General features: G+C 45.5%; 1 pseudogene; it reads right to left on the bottom strand.

Annotated features, from left to right (window-relative positions):
* The window catches only part of LOC146209343 (uncharacterized), a 62,216-nt pseudogene that overhangs the window by 16,336 nt on the left and 25,946 nt on the right, over nt 1-19,934 (bottom strand).

Raw genomic sequence — 19,934 nt, 5'->3', positions numbered from 1 at the left:
GGTTTCGGTGTCCGCCAGTACAGCCGTGGTAGCTGCGATGTCGTCGCCACCTACAAAGTCTTCAACAGTCATCGTTGCGGGCATGTCACCAACAAGACGCGAAAAATAGTTTCAGGCCTCATCGAGCTCGCAGAGCTCTGCTGCTCTTTGTAGGAATTGTCACCATCATTCACCATCATCACTTGATGCACGGGCCTCTGCTGGAACAAAACCTACGTGCAGAAAGCCGTTGGCAATCATTTCGCCTATCACATTGTCCCATGCCGACTTAAGCATTTGGATTGCTTCCAGCAAGTCGATCTTTAAGTCCTGCTTTATACGAAGCTTCACGAGAAGAGTGTCATTCAGTCTCCTCTTGTAAATTGTCTTGAAGGCCCTGATCTAAAGGCTGCAGCTTGGATGTAGAGTTAGGCTTAAGAAAGCGAACTTCAATATTATTGAGTGCGACATCTGTGCTGTGTGCGGTACAGTTTATCAACGAGGACACACACTTTGAGACTCTCGTGCACAAGCTCACAGTGCCAAGCATGCAGCCACTTCGCAAAAAGTTCACGCGCCATCCAACATTTCTTGTTGGAAGCATACTCTACGGGGAGTACATGGCCCCCTTTCAAGCATCTAGGGGTTGTTACGACCAAGCATCCGCATTTGCGCGCTCTATTGTTCGCCTGTGGGCATGGATAAGTTTTGTGAATATGTGGTGATGGTCCAATGGCTCTAAGTGAGCCTGTTTCCAGGAATCCTGTTTTGTAAGCATGTTTTGCTTTGTGGACAACCTGCAGATGCCAAATTGACCCTGTCAAGAGAACGTCTGGAAAAACACAAAGAAACGTCCCCCTGCGGGAAATAGCAGGAAGTGCTTTCTTTCTTTTGTTCACCCTTCCAGTCGAGAAGTGCTATCCTCCAGTGATGAATGCCTCCTATCCAAAGGAGACGACAGAGTGACATGTCCGCTGACGTGCAGGACAAGAAAGGAGCATGACTCATACGGCCATTAAGTGATTTCCCGGGAATGCAGGAAAGATTTGCAATTGTCGAAAAGGGACCATGTTGGGAGCCCTATGCGGCGCCACGTGCACTCGGGTTTCTGAGAAGTAAAACCCCTTGTCAGAACCAGCCTGTGGTTTCTTTGCTGAAGAATAGAAATGTACCTCCTCTCCTCGCCGTTCCCAAGCTTTTCCCGCCAACAAGTGATCACGCCCAACGAATGAATGCCGGACCAGTCAGTGCTTCAGACCATCAGTGCAGTGATGTGTTCGATTGGATGCCGATACCTGAGGGGCGTGCCCTGGATTTGGTTGGTCAGCATCTTCAGAGAGGGGCTGGACATAGGGGGTTTTTAAGGACGCTGCAGAGCACGAAATGTCGCTCTGGGCCCTGGGTAAACGGCTCATCCAGTCGCTTCTCGCTATGAACTCTTAACGCTTGCCATTTTGCTGATGTACCCTTCTTTTTCGTGTAAATATTCTTGTAAATACGTTTTCTCAAAGTGCCAGTAAACCTGCTTGTACATATTTCACCAACTTAGAAGATTCAGTCCTTCTTCAACCCCGAGTCTCTGCACGCTACCAAGTGAAGGCCGGGTCGACGTAGCCCCAGCGTCACGACAACTGGTGACCAGCGTTGGGATCTGAATCTACAAGCCACAACATCTGGTGATTGGAGGTGGATCTGAAGCTACAAGCCACAACATCTGGTGATCGGAGGTGGCATCTCAAGCAACAAGCAGGCGCAACAATCGGCCAACAAGAGGGCAGCTCGGAACATCGATCGCATGTGTGGGTGAGTGCTTGGCTTTTCTTCTGATGTGGACCAGGTTCTAGAACAGGGTTAGATTTTAAGAACTGGTAAAAAGTGTTGAAACGCCTTTAGGTTTGGTAGTTTGCACTGTTGTTTTGGAAGTAGCCGACACTCGGAGCGATCATGGACCTACAAAAGCTGCAGAAACCGGAACTGTTGCTATTGTGTGAGGAATTGGGAATTAATACAAGTGGTTTGGCACGAAAACCCTTGATTATAAAGGCAATCACTGATCTGGGAACCGATGATGAGGAGCTCAGTGAAGCATGGAACCTCATCGGGCAAAAAAAGGAACAGCTCAGACAGCAGAAAGAGGAAAGGGAGCGCGAACGTCAGAGGGAAAAAGAGGAAAGGGAGCGCGAACGTCAGAGGGAAAAAGAGGAAAGAGAGCGTGAACTTGAGAGGGAAAAAGAGGAAAGGGAGCACGAACGTGAGAAGCTTGAAAGAGAAGCAAAAAAGCTGGACCAAGAAATTGAGCTCCGGAAATTAGAACTAGAGTTGAGCAAGAGGTCGGGCGATTGTCCCCAGCTAGCGGTACCTCGTCTCAACAAGGAGGCAGATTTCAAGATGTCAAAGTACATGCAGCCATATGTGATATCAGGGGATATCGGTCTGTATCTGGCTAACTTTGAGCGAACCTGCGAAAAACTGTCCTTCCAGCGAGACACTTGGTCTCAGAGATTATTGACGGTTCTGCCCAGCGAGGCAGCGGAGGTTGTCGCGCGGCTAAGCAAGGAGGACGCGGACAACTACGAGAAGGTCAAAGCTTGCCTTCTGAGAAAGTATAGGCTTAGCGCCGAGGCGTTCAGACAACGTTTTCGGAACGCTACTAAGTCCAGGGACGAGAGTTACCCTGAATTCCTGTACAATTTAAGAGTAAATTTGGGCGAGTGGCTAAAGAGCACTGATTCCTACAGTGATAGGGACGCTGTAGTCGAGCGAATTCTTTTGGAGCAGTTCTATAACTGCCTCCCAGAAAAAGAAAGAAATTGGTTACAGGACCGAGGCGAAATTAAGTCGGCAACTGAAGCTGCCGAACTCATTGAGGAGTATGCTTCGCGCCGACAATTCAGCAACCCAGCAGTGGATAGGCCCCGCAATCCCAAGTTCAGTGTGAAAAACCGTCAGGAAAGGCACTTTGCTCGAGTTGGAAACGAAGAAATGAAGGTTTCTTCAGGCAAATTCCCTAGAAAGGACGGCAGTGAGAAAAGTGGGGAAGTGACCAACGTGCAGAACACAAAGAATAAGCTTGAGGCTAGAAAGCCGCTCACATGCTTTAGGTGTAATGAGCAGGGTCACATTGCCGTCAACTGCCGGAAAGAAAAGATTGCTTTCTCGTATGTCAGGGACTGCGATGAAAATATGCAGCTTTTAGAACCCTACCTGCATGACCTAGTAGTCAACGGGAAGCCTTGCAAGGTACTGCGCGATTCGGCCGCAACGATGGATGTTGTCCATCCGGCGTATGTGTCGCCTTCCGACTATACAGGACAGTGTGCATGGATCCGACAGGTAGTTGAGGAACAGAGTGTGTGCTTGCCGATCGCGAACGTGGTCATCGAGGGCCCTTTCGGCGAATTAACAACCGAGGCTGCCGTTTCAGGAAAGCTTCCTAAGTGCTATCCGTATTTGTTCTCCAACAAATCGGACATGCTACTGCGAAAGAGGGGCATCCTTTTCGGAGACAGTGTTGTGCAAGCATTAACACGTTCAAAGGCGCGAGAACTAGCTACACTGCTCATACCAGAAAAATCCACAGCGGAGGAAACGGCAGTTAAAACAGTGGTCGATGCGGAAGATAGCGGGTCAGAAAACTTTGAGAGCGAGGCATCTCAAATAAGTCAACTTGAAAGTGCGCTTGATGAGACGCGGAATGAGGACGTTCTTGAGAATAACCTGTTGCCGCCAGTGTCTAGTAATCTCACGAGACTTTTAAGTGGAACCCGAGAGGACTTAGCTATGGAGCAAGCCGTGGTAAATCTAACGTTAAACCTTCCCGAGGAGATGGGGGACAACTTGATTTGCCTCAGCGAAAAAGGAAGCAACGCTCAGGAGCTTCTCAAAAAGACGGAGCAGAGAGGAGAACTAAAGAAATCCCAGCTGTCCGATCTGGGCGAGATAATAACAGAGTTTGAGGCCTGCTTCGTGGACAGGCCAGGCAGAACTGATTTGACTGAGCACGATATTGAGCTGACTTCAGACGTGCCAGTGCGATCAAGGTGCTACCGATTCTCTCCAAGGCAAAGAGAAATTCTGGATAGGGAAGTAACTCGCATGCTGAAATTGGGAGTAATACAACCCTCGGAAAGCGATTATGCTTCGCCTATAATCTTAGTAGAAGCTCCAGGTAAAGACCCTAGGCCTGTGGTAGACTACCGAAAGCTAAATTCTCTCACCAGGGATCAAGTGTATCCTATTCCGAATATTGAGGAGAGACTAGAACAGGTCAGTAGAGCGGCATATGTGACTACGCTGGACCTTACTCGAGGATACTGGCAAGTACCGCTCACTGAACGCGCCAGCAGATACGCGGCTTTCGTCACTCCGACGGGCAGCTACCAGCCAACAATGATGAGTTTCGGGCTCAAAAATGCTCCATTTTGTTTTTCCCGACTCATGGATAGGGTTTTAAAGGGGTGTGAAACATTCGCAGTGCCTTATTTAGATGACATTGCGGTTTTTTCCGACTCATGGGCGGACCATATGGTACATCTAAGAGCTGTACTGAGCCTTTTGCGTCAAGCTGGACTAACCGTAAAGGCCGAGAAATGTTGCCTGGCAAGGGCGACCGTGGACTACTTGGGTCACAATGTAGGTCAAGGTTTCAGGAAACCCAGCGAGATTCAGATTTCTGCGGTAGCAGACTACCCGCGGCCGAGCACGAAGACGGAAATTCGAGCATTCCTAGGTCTGACGGGATACTACAATCACTACATCCCTAACTATTCATCTTTGGCTAGCCCTCTGACCGACGCTCTCCGCAAGACAGAACCGACAAATGTAGTCTGGGACGAACAAAAGGAAGCCTCCTTCGTAAACCTGAAGGCTGTGCTGATTAGCCGTCCGGTATTGCGAGCTCCAGACTATGACCGAGAATTCACGGTCCAGTGTGATGCCAGTGATCGAGGGTTAGGTGCTGTTCTCTGCCAGAGAGATGACGACGGTAATGAGCACCCCGTGCTCTACTTGAGCAGAAAACTGAGTTCTAGAGAGAGGGCTTATTGCGCGTCAGAGAAAGAATGCGCTTGCATTGTATGGGCCATTCAAAAATTGCAGTGCTATCTTGGAGGGGCCAAATTCACCGTAGAGACGGACCATTGTCCCCTAGCTTGGCTGCAAACTGCGACATCGAAGAACAGTCGCCTTCTTAGGTGGAGCTTGATTTTACAGCAGTACAATTTTGAAATAAGATACAAAAAAAGGAAGCTAAATGGGAATGCGGACGCGCTTAGCCGCTCTTTCTAAGCGGTCCGAGATGTTCCTCACCATGTATCCAAATTGATAATCAGGTTTTTTTTTTTTTCGTGCGCTTGTATATGTGTGACTATGTAAAGCAGCACGTTTGGTTTTCTAGGAATACGTGGGTCCTAACGTCTTGAGTGTGGGCTTTTCTCGAACAACAATGGCAGTTTTCTTTTGACCTGGTCTCTTCAGACGGGAGCCGAGTGCTTGCTTCGACATGTGGTTGAGTTTCAGACAGCTCGAGCAATTTGGCCTACAACAATCAAGACAACGCGACAAGCAACAGCGAGCTTCAAGCGTTCACGTGCAGGCCATTAAGTCGTCTCTTCATGCAGCAGCTGGGACTGCTGCCCTCCGAGTCTCTTCTGGCGGGGGAGGAGGCTGTTACGACCAAGCATCCGCATTTGCGCGCTCTATTGTTCGCCTGTGGGCATGGATAAGTTTTGTGAATATGTGGTGATGGTCCAATGGCTCTAAGTGAGCCTGTTTCCAGGAATCCTGTTTTGTAAGCATGTTTTGCTTTGTGGACAACCTGCAGATGCCAAATTGACCCTGTCAAGAGAACGTCTGGAAAAACACAAAGAAACGTCCCCCTGCGGGAAATAGCAGGAAGTGCTTTCTTTCTTTTGTTCACCCTTCCAGTCGAGAAGTGCTATCCTCCAGTGATGAATGCCTCCTATCCAAAGGAGACGACAGAGTGACATGTCCGCTGACGTGCAGGACAAGAAAGGAGCATGACTCATACGGCCATTAAGTGATTTCCCGGGAATGCAGGAAAGATTTGCAATTGTCGAAAAGGGACCATGTTGGGAGCCCTATGCGGCGCCACGTGCACTCGGGTTTCTGAGAAGTAAAACCCCTTGTCAGAACCAGCCTGTGGTTTCTTTGCTGAAGAATAGAAATGTACCTCCTCTCCTCGCCGTTCCCAAGCTTTTCCCGCCAACAAGTGATCACGCCCAACGAATGAATGCCGGACCAGTCAGTGCTTCAGACCATCAGTGCAGTGATGTGTTCGATTGGATGCCGATACCTGAGGGGCGTGCCCTGGATTTGGTTGGTCAGCATCTTCAGAGAGGGGCTGGACATAGGGGGTTTTTAAGGACGCTGCAGAGCACGAAATGTCGCTCTGGGCCCTGGGTAAACGGCTCATCCAGTCGCTTCTCGCTATGAACTCTTAACGCTTGCCATTTTGCTGATGTACCCTTCTTTTTCGTGTAAATATTCTTGTAAATACGTTTTCTCAAAGTGCCAGTAAACCTGCTTGTACATATTTCACCAACTTAGAAGATTCAGTCCTTCTTCAACCCCGAGTCTCTGCACGCTACCAAGTGAAGGCCGGGTCGACGTAGCCCCAGCGTCACGACAGGGTCTTAAATCTCCCGATAATGAAGGGCCACAGCTTCATAGTGCAGTCCATGTTGACAGCAAGCAAAACAGTGATCCAGGCCTTTCTTTGCTTCCCGCCATGGCACGGCTTTCCACGCGTGTCAAGGGTATGCCTGGGTAGCATCTGCCAAAATAGGCCCATTTCGTCCCCATTAAAGATGTCCCTGGGATGATATTTTGAAAGGATTTTCGGCCACTCCTCCTCCAATCACTTTCTGATCCTCTCGCAGTTAACCGTCTCACTTTCGCCAGAGATCGTTTCGTCTACAATGTCATAGCGTGCCTTGAACCGTTGCAGCCATCCAGAGTTGGCAACGAAGTTTTCAGTGTCGAGGATACAGGCAAAGTCTTTTGCTTTTTGTTGAAGCATCGGTCCCGCCACTGGTATGATTCGAGCTCTGACATCCAAAAACCATTTGTAGAGCGCCTTCTCCACGTCACTGAACACAGGGGGCCGAAGACGCTGTGCACTTGTCCGCGTGGCTTCTTGTGCTTTGATGACAGCTTTGTTCTTCTGAATGGTACTCAAAGTGCTCCTTGGTATGCCAATTAAGTCTGCAAGAACACATTTCCTTTCGCCGTTCTCCAAACGTTGAATTATCTCGAGCTTGGTCTTTAACGTTAGTGCTGCTTTTTTGTCACGTTCACCGCCATCACAGCACTACACACACCCACGAACCACATTCGACACGACCACTGACGCAGCCTTCACAGAACGTTACGACGGCCATGCCGCTGCTAACACTAAAACACAAAAGGGCAAAAACAACATTCTATCACACCACTGCCGCCGCTGCTGAGGCGGCAATGTTAGCGATTGTGAGATGCGAACGATTTCTTTGGCTGTAAGCTCTCAATGTCAACGTGGCATCTGTGGCGCTGTCAGCATCTGCAAAGTAGTCCTGAACGTCTGCTGCGTCGCACAACACACTTGCAGTGCAATGAAGCCTGCTTCCAGCTATTAAATTGAGGTAGTGCTTGACGTCGCGAAGTTTGTTATATCCGTTTTATGCCAAACCGCATTCGCTGTGGGAAGTTAAAAATACACGTGTTTGACAAAAATTTCAGAAGAGTTTGATATTTTCAATAATTCGCTACATGCGTGTCTGATATATCGAGGTTTGACTTAGCAAGTACCGAAGAAGCAAGAATGAACATCATGTGATCAGCATCAGGAGCGTGGGGAAAGCAAAGGTTCTTGCTTCCGCTGCAGCAATGATGTCCACTGGTACAATTCATCTTCGACAGAAATGAGCGCGTAAAAATTAAAGTAGGCAGGTATACCCACTGCAACATGTGTATCCATAACTACTTCAGAAAGTGGCGATGTAGGTGAAACCATGGTAGACTGCGAGGATGGCTCAAAAGAGTCGTCCACATCCGGGAGATTAATCTGAGAAGCCACCTGCACAACACAAGCGTACATAGAAACATTCCCAACATTAAAATCCTCACCACCCAAATCATAAAAACAAAGGCCTCACCTATTTTGAATTCTACATAACACAAACACCATTTCTTGTTCCTCTTTCTTTAATTTATTAAGGGTCAAATGTGTCCGATAACTGCTTCAGCCAACCAAAGCAACAGACTTTGTCACAAAGAAAAGTATTGCAGACATAGCTGTTTTTTTTCTGCCTTAGATTACTGAAAGGACACCAACGCCAACTAATACGAAGATAGTTAGATTAGTTCCTAGTCCAGAGAGAGTTATTTGTGGTCTAAGCCCCCTCAAGCTACGATGAAAGGAAAGGCACATCATATTTCACTTTTGTTGGTGGACCCCTCAAGGCCACAATGAGGAGAAGAAACAAACATCCAACTGGCATTGCTGTCATATCCCTTGCTTGTGTTCCTGACCTGCACTGGAACTGGAACGCCAACTAGTAAAAGGTTCAAGACAAACCTTAGCAGTAAACAGGAGCCAGCAAGCATGTTTTCTTTTTTTTTTTCCTCAAAGCCTGTTGGTAGCATCTACCTACTGAGTGTGGTAACATAGCACCTTTCCTTTTCTCAAAACATACCAACAATTGGGTTGCAAATAACACTAGCTAGAAAATTAGACTTTCAATTTGCTTTGTGTCAGCATGCCTGGATGAGGTGCCATTACACTAGACTGCCTCCGGACAAACTTGGAGGAACAATGCAAGTTTGCTTGTTTTATCAAAAAAGCCCCAAAAAAAGACTGTTATAAAGAACATGCTATGTGTGCCCAAATAAAGCCCAAAAACATGCTAAGGCACGCGGCGGAAAGTTGAAACTGCGGTTTAATAAGCTAAACCTGGACAACAAAACCTATATGTACAACATTGAAACCGACGATATTACTTGTGTAAACCAATAGCCATCATCGAGGCTTTTAGCTAGCCCACAAACTGCTATTAAAAATGAACTTGTCTGTATTGTTGTTAATTGTCGCAGTCTAAAAAACAAAACTGACCAATTCTTCTCACTCTTACAAATGACGAACGCAGATGTGGTAATCGGAACCGAGTCATGGCTAAACAGCAACATAAGCGATGGTGAAATATTTCCTCCATCCTATACCACGTATAGGAAGGATCGCAATGTACGCGGTGGTGGTGTGTTCATCCTCGTTCATAGCAGTTTGAGAAGCGTGTCTGTTAACTTAGAAAACGATTCCTGTGAAGCTGTCTGGTGCAAGGTACGGCTGGGCGATGGTACTTTCGCAATTGGCTCTTTTTATAGGACGCCCGGCTCAACCTGCGCACAGCCATTCTTTGAACTTAGCAACACATTATTAGCCTTAGACACAACACATATTAACCTTGCCGGTGATTTTAATATGCCCAGCGTAGAATGGTCTTCTTTTAAACCAGTAATTCGCACTGCATCCCTCTTGTATACCGCTTTCCGTGAAGTAATTAGTGCTCACTCATTATTCCAGTTTGTTCAAACCCCTACCAGACTCGGCCTTACCAGTGCTAATGTACTAGACTTGTTTTTCTGCAATGACCCTAGCCTAGTCTCGTCTGTCATAACGCTGCCAGGCATAAGCGACCATGATGTAGTTTTAGCAAAAGTATCCTGTAATGCTATGAAGACCCACCACACGCAACCACGCAAAGTGTATTTTTATGAAAAAGGGGATTATGCTTCGCTATCACGGGAACTCGACGCATTTTTTCCTGAGTTTCTTTCACATCGGCCATCTCTGAATATTGATTCCTTCTGGGACTTGTTTAAAACTAAAATTTTGTCACTGACGCAGACTTTAATCCCATCCCGCTTAATTTCAGCCAAGCGTCGTGACGATATGCATTGGATGAATAGACAGTTGCGGGCAATGATCAACCGGCGGAAACGGCTGTTTCGCAGATATTGTGATACGCTCGCACTAACTTTGTACTCCGAGATAAAAAAAGCAAACTAAGAACTTATCGAAAGAAATCCGTAAAGCAAAAAGGGCATACTTCAGCACACTAGGCCAACAACTAAAGACAAACCCAAAAGCAGTCTGGAAATATGTCAAAAATAAGAGAAACAGCAGGGTCTCTGCGCCTGATATACTAGATCAAACTGATTTTGGAAGGGATTCAAAAGGTAAAGCGAGAAGTTTCAATCTTTATTTCCAATCGGTGTTTTCCGATCCCATTAATACACGTACTGATTTTCAATCTTCCAGCATCCTGACCAGAATGAGTGACGTAGAAATTTCTGAACGGGGGATCATGCTTTTATTACAGAAAATTAAAGTTACATCAGCGCCAGGGCCTGACAACATTTCCAATTACGTTTTGAAAAATTGTGCGGCTTCAGTTGCCCCGTATCTAGTTGCCTTATTTCAGAAATCATTAGAGAATTCTTCTTTACCCCTTGACTGGAGAAGTGCCAATGTCGTTCCGATTCATAAGAGTGGTGATCAAACTAAAACATGCAACTATAGGCCCATATCGCTGACGAGCGTGTCGTGCAAAACGCTGGAACATGTCATTTATACTCAGTTAATTAATCATCTACAACACAATAGCTTTTTCTGTTCGACACAACATGGATTTAGGTCCAGCTTCTCATGTGAAACACAGCTCGTGGAATTCACACATGACATTTCTGTTTCCTTAAACCCTGCCGGTCAGGTAGATTGTATATATTTAGATTTTCGAAAAGCGTTCGATTTAGTTGCTCACAGTCTGTTGCTACAGAAGCTTTCAGAATTAAATAATCCTACCTCACTCTTATCCTGGATTGAAGCGTATCTTGCGGAAAGGAAACAGTGCGTGGTTATCGACGGTGTCAGCTCGGAAAGTGTGGGTGTGACTTCAGGTGTTCCGCAGGGTTCGGTTTTGGGCCCTCTTCTTTTTCTAATTTTTATAAATGACCTCAGTAGTAACATTTCAGGTAAAATCAGACTTTATGCTGATGACTGTTGTGTCTACCGCAACATTTCTTCCGAAGCAGATGCAATTTCACTACAGCATGACCTCAACTCTGTATTCTCTTGGTGCAACAACTGGAATATGGCGCTGAATATCTCCAAATGTAATCTGGTCCGGTTTACAAAAAAGAAACAATTCCTCCAAACAGACTATTTCCTTGGTAGCACTGAATTATCCACAGTTTCAACTTATAAGTACTTGGGAGTCTTTTTTTCTACTGACCTATCATGGAATACACACGTAAATTACATATCTGCTAAAGCCAGCCGCACATTAAATTTTTTCAGACGTAACTTTAAGGACGCTCCCCTTACGCTGAAGGAGACATTATACATGTCTACTGTACGTCGAATACTTGAGTATGCTTGCGCGGTTTGGGACCCGCATACAAAACTGAATATTGAGGAGCTGGAGCGCGTTCAGAAACGGGCTGCTAGGTTTGTGTCTGCCGATTATAATTTCCAAAAAAGTTCTTCTGGTTTGCGCGAGAAGTTGGGATGGCCGTTACTTGAAAACAGGCGCAGATATTTGAGACTCTCTTTCTTTTATAATGTGCTTAATAATAAAACTGGAATTCCAAAAGAGAAATACATTAATGAACCTAGCTACATTTCCGCCCGCACTGACCACCCACTTAAGGTACGCGAGTACAATTGCCGTATAAACGTATTCAAATATAGTTTTTTCCCACGAACAGTGCATGACTGGAACTGTCTCCCTTCGCGGGTCGCTACCGCTCCTCCTACATCGTTTCTGACCGATTTGCAAAGCCACCTGTCAATATAAGTGCAATAATTGTTGTCCGAGTGTATTATGTTGCTTTTTTTTTTAATTTTTTTTCAAAGTTATTATGCCTAAAGCTTTATTCTTTAATCAGTGCTGTATTTTAAAATATATCTTTTGTGTGTGTGTGTGTGTGTGTGTGTGTGTGTGTGTGTGTGTGTGTGTGTGTTTAGGGTATGTTTGCCTTTCTACAATGGTTTTTATTTTTTGTTTGTTTGTGTCTGCTTCCACAGTGCATGGGTTTTCTGTATTTTCTGTGTAGACCGCATCATTTGCCTAATTTATTGTGTACTAGATGTTTGTTGTTATTTATGATGTTTCCCCCTACAATAATGCCCCTGTGAGGGCGCTGTAGGTACTGTGTATAAATATAAATAAATAAATAAACAAGGTGGCCGGGCAGGCAGAAGATAACCACAAAAAAAAAATGTTTATTGCACTGCACATTGAGAGAGCTGGACATATAACAGGCTTGCACAATTTCCCTATAAAATGACATTGGAATGTCTGTTCTTTTCTTTCATCACTATTTTCTGTCTCTTGTTAACAATCACTGACGCCTGAATTCTTTTTTCATGCTTTGCTGCCACGTCTAAGCACTCTGAATAGGTTAATATGGCTACATATGCCTTGCAATTTCTAAAATCACACGACCTCATCTTTATCTCAATTATCTTGTGCCCTCGAGTAAGTGTACCACGTGTCTTTCCACATCTAGCCTCTTCTCCGCACGGCAGTGCCAATATCTGGCCATGTCATAATCCTCAGCCCTAAACACACACACCCACACACAGAAAAAGCAAATAAATGACAGAAGAACAATGCAATTCATGTGGCACAGCATGGTTCCCTGCAGGCAGAGCAGGCGCTAGTGCCACTAATGAGTTGAGACCATGCAAGCCGGTGCAGTGATCCACTTCAATGTGTACCATGCCATTACGTTCCCTCCATTCCTCCTTCCCTTTGAGCCCCGCCAAGGTGGCGCAGTGGTTAGGGCGCCCAACTACTGTGCCCAAGGACGCGGGATCGAATCCCGGCCTTGGCGGCCTCTTTTCGATGGAGGCGAAAAGCTAGGCGCCCGTGTGCTGTGCGATGTCAGCGCACGTTAAAGAACCCCAAGTGGTCGAAATTGCTGGTGCCCTCCACTATGGCGTTTCTCATAGCCTCAGTCGCTTTGGGACGTTAAACACCAAAAACTAAACCAAATCTTCCCTTCGAAGTGGCAACCGTGGTTTACCTAGTGCCACCTGTCACCACATTCCCTCTAATCTCTCTACAAAAGTAGAGAGGTAGATTTCACTCTCTCCACCTTGCCTCCTCACTGCCAAACATTTTCTGTAATCACGGGAGTTCAATGCGAACCCATTAAAACGTGTCGCAACATCATGCCAATTAACAATCTCGTTCCCGTTTTCCAGGTCCAAGACTCCATACTGACTCTTACAGAACATGACATGCTCACTTTTTAAGAAGACCACGATATGCCAAAAATCCACCTCTACAGATTCTGCACAAGAATCCAACTTGTGCGACACTTAGATATACAGCGCAGGCGATGACGTTTACATGGTTGTTACAACACTGAAAAATCCCAAGCAAGAATAAATGTCAGGCAATGAATAGCATGAGATTGATGGAAAAAAAAAGAGAAAAAAAAATGTATATCAGAGTTTCAAGACTATCAGCCTCTAAGATTGTCTTTAATGGAGCTGAGTGCAAAGAAACTGAAATTAGCCGACACGACATCACATGGGGCCATATTTATGGAAGGTGGCGGTGTAGCTCTTACATTGGTGGTGGGTGAGGATAGATGTGAAGGACCCTTTGCACCTGGACGGTCATGCCCAGAAGATGCCACCTTTTTGATGGAAGCGAGCGCAGGAACTTCATCATGACGGTCATCAGCCAAGTTGAGCTCACTGCAAGACGAGATTTTCTTGAATGACCTCAAATCATGTCTTGCCACAGTTGCCAAACATCATCAAACAAAGCGCTTTTTTTCACAACTGATTTATTGGGAAGAAAATGAAGCTTATTAAGAACGAAAACCTGAAGCAAGAAAGAAAAAGAAAACGACAGAGATCAAAACTTGCGAAGATAGCCGATTTCCGTCTTCGATAACGAGAATGAAGGCTTATTGACACAATTTAAATATGAGGCAATATAGAATGCTTCCATCACCTCTCTAAATCTTTGTTGTGGATGTCGATACAACACTTGTGTCACATCAAAGATAGGTCGGCAATTATTGCATTCCTGGAGGTGTTCATTCACACCCGAGGATTTGTCGTTATTGTGCTCTTTTAGGCGAATGTTCAAACAACACCCGGTTTGTCCTATGTATGCCAGCCCACAAAGAAAAGGAATTTTATAAACCACACCAGTTACACAGCATACAAACTTCTTTCTATGCTTCACTTTACAAGAAGAAGAAATCGTGCCAACATTTTTCGTCTTTCTTTTCACAATTGGACAAAGTTTGCTTAATTTCAATGCAGCGGAAAGAGCCACTCTAATGTCACATTGTTTGGCAACGTGTATATGCCCATGTGATAAGCGGTGTATATAAAGGATGACGGCATGTTTTTTTTTATCGCTTTTGCAGCAGATGGGAAACCTTTAACCCATTTTATTAATTTCAAGCAGGACTGGGCAATGACACTATTAGGATAGCCTGCGTTTACCAATCTCTCAATTTGGGCATTGAAGCTGTCTCGAACATGTAGGCAAGATTTAGCTAAGCTGGAGCTGAGACGGGAAGCAGCAATATTGTTTTTCACTAGCTTCGAGTGTTCCGAGCTATAGTTGAGAAGTGGCTTTTTCGACCTAGGCCAATACTGCCAGCAAACATGTGTAGGATTGAAGCACAACTTGAGGTCCAGGAAATGTAACTGGTTTTCATGTGGAACTTCCAAAGTGAAATTAAGGCCTGAACCACACTATGAAATTCCAAGAAGAGTTTTGCTCGAAATTCCCGCACGTACCACGGGCGTTGTGCAGCTGGCCAATCGCCGCCATCTTGGGCTTGGTTTAAAGCTGTTTTCTTTGTGCTATCTCTGCTGTCTAATTTTGCGCTATCTAAAAATGGCTTCGCTCAAGCGGACTGGCTGCGCGCCGGTTATCCAAAGGCCATTTATGGTCTCTGATTAGCTCTCATGCGACGCGCTTTCCAAGCACGCTGTTCCGTGACTCCCATTGGTTGGCATGATCGGCGTACAATTTTTATTTCTTGCTGTCTTGCGCTCGCAGCCGTGGTCACCGCTTCATGCTTGTCTCCGTTTTGCGCTCGTGGTTCTCGATGCACCGCTTAGTTTTTCCTCGCGATCGAGATGCCGGAAAACAGTAGATTGCAACTGTGCACGCAACGAGCCTTTGGAAGCCGTAAGAAACCGCCGTGGAACAAAAACCAGAAGGCGCCGGCCATAAGCGTGTCGCTGCGACCTGAGTTACAGCCGGTGCCAGACTTTTTAGACGTGTAGGGAATATAAACCGCAGCCACGCTGCCCAATGACGATACATTGGGTTCAAATTTCAGTGCGAATTTCATCCCGGATCATGTTTGAGTTGACGCTGCCGCCGCGTACTACTACGGCGGAGCCAGTGCACTGCTGTTCTGTCCCGAAAGTCCACCCAACACGAGTTTCACGTCGGCATTAGCGCGGAATGCGAGTTCGTGATTGTGGACATGAAAGTTTTAAGCAATTTTATCGCGCGCACGAAGTGTGGAACTCTGCGACAAGGTCGCGAAGACGTGAGCGCTCAACCGCTGGAGCGTCACAATGGACCTCAGCTGTAGCTAGGCTCGCCGATTGCTTTCAAGCTGGCTGCTGCCGGAGCGATTATTCCTGCTTTTTGTCGCATGCTGCTCTCACACAGCGCTTCCACATATTTTAGCGAGTACCCAGCTTGCGTGCGTATTGGTTCTTCTATTGTAGCAGCTCAGCCATGCGCTGGCGTCAAAGTAATATATTGCACCTTGCCTTGAAACGCGGCCACGGTGAGGGCCGCGTGCTCAGAAAAAAGAAAAAAAGAAAGAAAAAAAATCTGCATAGTGCGCCAGCTTAAAATGAAAATGCACTGCTGAACATATCGTGTCATTTTCCCTAACTTGGTGAAATTTTTGATCGTTTCCCTGATTTTTCCCAGTGCATAATTTTCCTGACAATTCCCGGTTTTCCCAGTTGCTAGACACCCTGCAACTATACACTGGTGCACTCAGGTGAGCAGCAGTGCATTGAGCAAGCCATCACCACCGCTGCTCCTCTCACAATCTCAGCACTTTTGCTAGCTGCAAAAGTCTGCATTTGAAAGTGGCTATAACGATGGCATGAAACTGAACGAGGCGCTATTGAAGAAAAAGTACAATCTCAACAGTACAAGTCGGGAACTGGTTTATTGCAACAAATATGGTACTTCTGGTGGATTCTGGTCTGCTGCAAAACCAGTAAAGGCAAGTGAATGCGACCAACTTTTCAAATAAGTTTTGTTTCCCCAAGATCAGGTTCCCACTTATCCTTCTATACAGTACCATATTGGCATTAACACAATTCTGGCAGTGGTAGGCGAATATACGTCTACTAGGACAGGTAGTAACCGCAGGCCAGCACTGAGGACGCACCTAAATGTCCAATTTAGGTGCGCCCTCTGGGCTGCGCAGGTTCCCTGTCACCACCGAGGAAAGCAGCATTCCGAGCAACATTTTCAGCCAAACACAAGGAAATAGGTCTGTAGTGAAAAAAAAAAAAAAAAAACGTGAATGACATGAAACGTTTCTGTGAGAACCACAGAAAAGGTTTTTGTGCAGTGCAATTTGCTCGCTGCAGTCCATTCGCTCCTGCCATTGATTCTCTTTAAAAATATTGACAATGAAAATGTAAAGAGCATGCATATGGCTGTCATGTGAAGCTTACCACGCCCTCCTCTGTGATGGTACAGGGGTGCAGGCAGGGAGCCCGCGACGTACATCGCAGAGGAAGCTGCTTGGCCATTTCGTTCTGGAGGCTGACGGCAGGGTACCTGGTTAGATCGGACAATTAGGCGGACACCAGGAAGAGCAGTAAAACAGAGCATAACTAAGTGACAAAAGTGGTGACAAGCAAACAGCGAGTGGCAAGTGACTTGGACTAGATAGACACCAAACTTTGGTTGCATTTTTCTTCTTATTAATGATACGTTAGACATAACTGTACATGAACCACCATGTGGTTTCTGCCTACAAATGGTAAAAAAATTATAAGTGCAATTTTTTTTCTTACCTGTTGCAGTTCCAAATTCAGCAGGTAAGAGTGATGGCTATAATCTCAAAGTTAAGTCTAGATAACCTGAAGGATGAAAAGCTGCAATATAATCGCTGCTTCGTCACCAATTGTCATCCTTTTTCTTGAGGAAGGCTGGCTTTAGCGCTGAAGAGAATTAAAACAGTGTATGACCAATTACATTGCAGTTTTTTCATCCCTTCTGTGACCTAGATCAAACTTTAAGATCACAGTCAGCTGTTGAAGCCGGAATAGGTGACAAAAAAAATTTGATTATAAATTACTTCGTGATGGTAGGTGAACAGCATGTGGTGATTATAACAAAACATGCAAACAAAAATTAGGTGTCTATTTAACAAGTAGTGCTAACACCTGAAAGCACTTCACTACAGTACTACCAAGACAGTGGTAGCAGGTTTATGACTCAACCTGCCCTGAGGAAAGAATCAGGGTGAAAACCATGTTGTTAAATTATAATCTAGTAACATTTTGTTGGCGGATGAAATACCAAGGGTGTCTTTTAGTAACCAGGCTAACTTTAATTCATAACCCTGCAGGCACGCAAAAGTGAAAAAGAGAAAACTGGCTCAGTTAAACTGCTGCTCATCAAAAGTGCTGCAGTATCTATGACATGCAAAAAAAAAAGCGAGAAAGGTTCCATGCAGCTATCGAAACATGCACCCTTTGTGGTTTTCACAGAGTGAAAACACTGCGTCGAGCCATGCAGCATGGAACAAATGCTGACAATCTTTGTTAGTTATATAGTTGGGCATTGATTCATGTGTTTTCACACAGCACATTTGCGAGCTGCATACTCACTGAGCGCTACCCACTGCATGTTTGTGGGCTTTCCCGTCTTGGTTAAAAACAGCGTACCCGAGGCGTTTCAAATTACAAGGCAGCCATATGACGACCACGCGTTCCACCAGACCACAAGAAGGTTTAACAAAGTGCTAAGCACGGGGTTAGCACAAGAACTGAGAGACAATCAAGTGTTTAGGTAAATGTCACGGATAGTGAAGGCTTACCAAAATGTTTTTTTTTTAATTTAATTTCTACTCTAACAATGACTGAAATGATAAAAGCCTCTATTCTAAAAACTTTTTACTTGCAAGTGTACTCAACAGCATTAGACAAACCAAACACTAACCAGCACAGTCTCCTTCTTCAGGGCTCACAGCCCTTTCAGCTGGGTCAGCAATGCAGCTACGTTGGGACAGTAGAGACCCATCACACAAGTCTGTTGTGGTGCGGCCATGGTCCTTGGACCGATGTGGAGCTGAGGATAAGAACAGAGAATATAGATGAAATATCAAGAATAAAGACTGTGTGCATTTGAGTGCAAACACCTCTGCATGCAAAAATACTGCCCTTCAAAGGTCGGAGTGCGGGTTCCCTATTGATGACCTGTTCGTTGGCTCTGCACGCTTGGTGTATACTTTGCAGAGTAGAGGCTTTTCAATATGTTTCCGATGAGTGCCCTCACACATAGGTGCCGTAGGCAATGAGGTGGCAGACATTTCAGCCCGTAAAGCCCTCTCAGGAAATTAATCAAGAGTTGCCTGAGACACCAAAATGCTCTTCAGAGAAGCAGTCCTCAGGCATTTCAATTCCTTTCGGGGTTCACCCTAGATACCATGCGTGACCAAAGGGCTAAAAGGTCCCAAGCCACTTTACTATATCAGATACAAGGTCTGCTCGTACCCCTGTGTGGATGTACAAGACCTCTACTGTGTTCCGCACGTGCTGTGCATGGGAATTAAAGAACATCGCATTATGTGCTGTCCAGGGAGCAGTGCGAAGAGGAGTGTGTTGTTTGCTTCCCTCAAGAGAACAGATGTCCCCCATAGTTCATTTATGGACATTGTCTATCCGTGCAGAAACTGGTTTTGTTGAAGAGAGGTTTCATGCTGTCTTTTAGTTTTTCTATAGGGACCGGACCTCTACTCCAGATGGTGACAGCAGCCATGCTCATTAACTATTACGCATGAATGTGCCTGACTTGCGGACACTAATATTTAAGTGGAGTTACAATGGACCAATTGCTGGCAGGTCCCACAAGCCTAACCCCCACCCCTACTGTAGCCAGCAGCAACGTCCACTTTGAGCAACATTATACAAAGGCTCAGCAGAAGGGGGCAAATGATTGACCTTGAAGTAAAACCAAAATCAGAAGCCAGCTAAAGTGGATTTCGGTATAAGGAAAGATGCGAACTAGGCATGCACCCATGGTCCACTGTAAGGCACATAATCTTCATAACTTTCTACAACACAGACAAATCTATAAGCTCTGATCAGTTTACCTTACATATTCGGGGACACAGTAGGTACGGCCATTTTAGTAAGCCGCGTGTGCCCAGGATCCATAAAGTCTTTTGCAGTGAAGTGCTCGCTACAGATCCTGTAGGAGCGGTACAGGTCACTGGCTGACTTCGCCGAAAGGTCATGTCGTCCACTAAATGAGACCCACGCTGCTGACCTGCATAGGTGTTTAAGGTCACTGTATTGTTTAATGTATAAGCATTACATATTTCCTCATTGAAACAAAGGTCCCCACAGCAGTTCCACAGTAACAGCCTATGACATTTAAGGAAATGGTACATTAACTTAATCTTGAAAAATTGCTTCTACAAGGTTTGCAACATGCTCCATATGTATTGCAGTCTGCCTGGTACTACTTATTATCCGGCAAAAATGTAACCAGGACTTGTCAAGGTGTTCGTCCCCATAATGCACAGTAGGTCAAATAAAAAAAAAAAACTATGCACATCTCTTCCTAGCCTGGAGCACAGCAGGCTGCTAACCCCTATAAAACTTGTCAACCTTAGTAAGGTATATGTTATCACATGGT

Source organism: Amblyomma maculatum, chromosome 1, assembly GCF_055883805.1.
Source record: "Amblyomma maculatum isolate TAMU_Amacu chromosome 1, ASM5588380v1, whole genome shotgun sequence".
In the NCBI taxonomy this organism is placed as follows: Eukaryota; Metazoa; Arthropoda; class Arachnida; order Ixodida; family Ixodidae; genus Amblyomma; species Amblyomma maculatum.
This window is presented reverse-complemented; position numbering and strand designations above follow the sequence as displayed.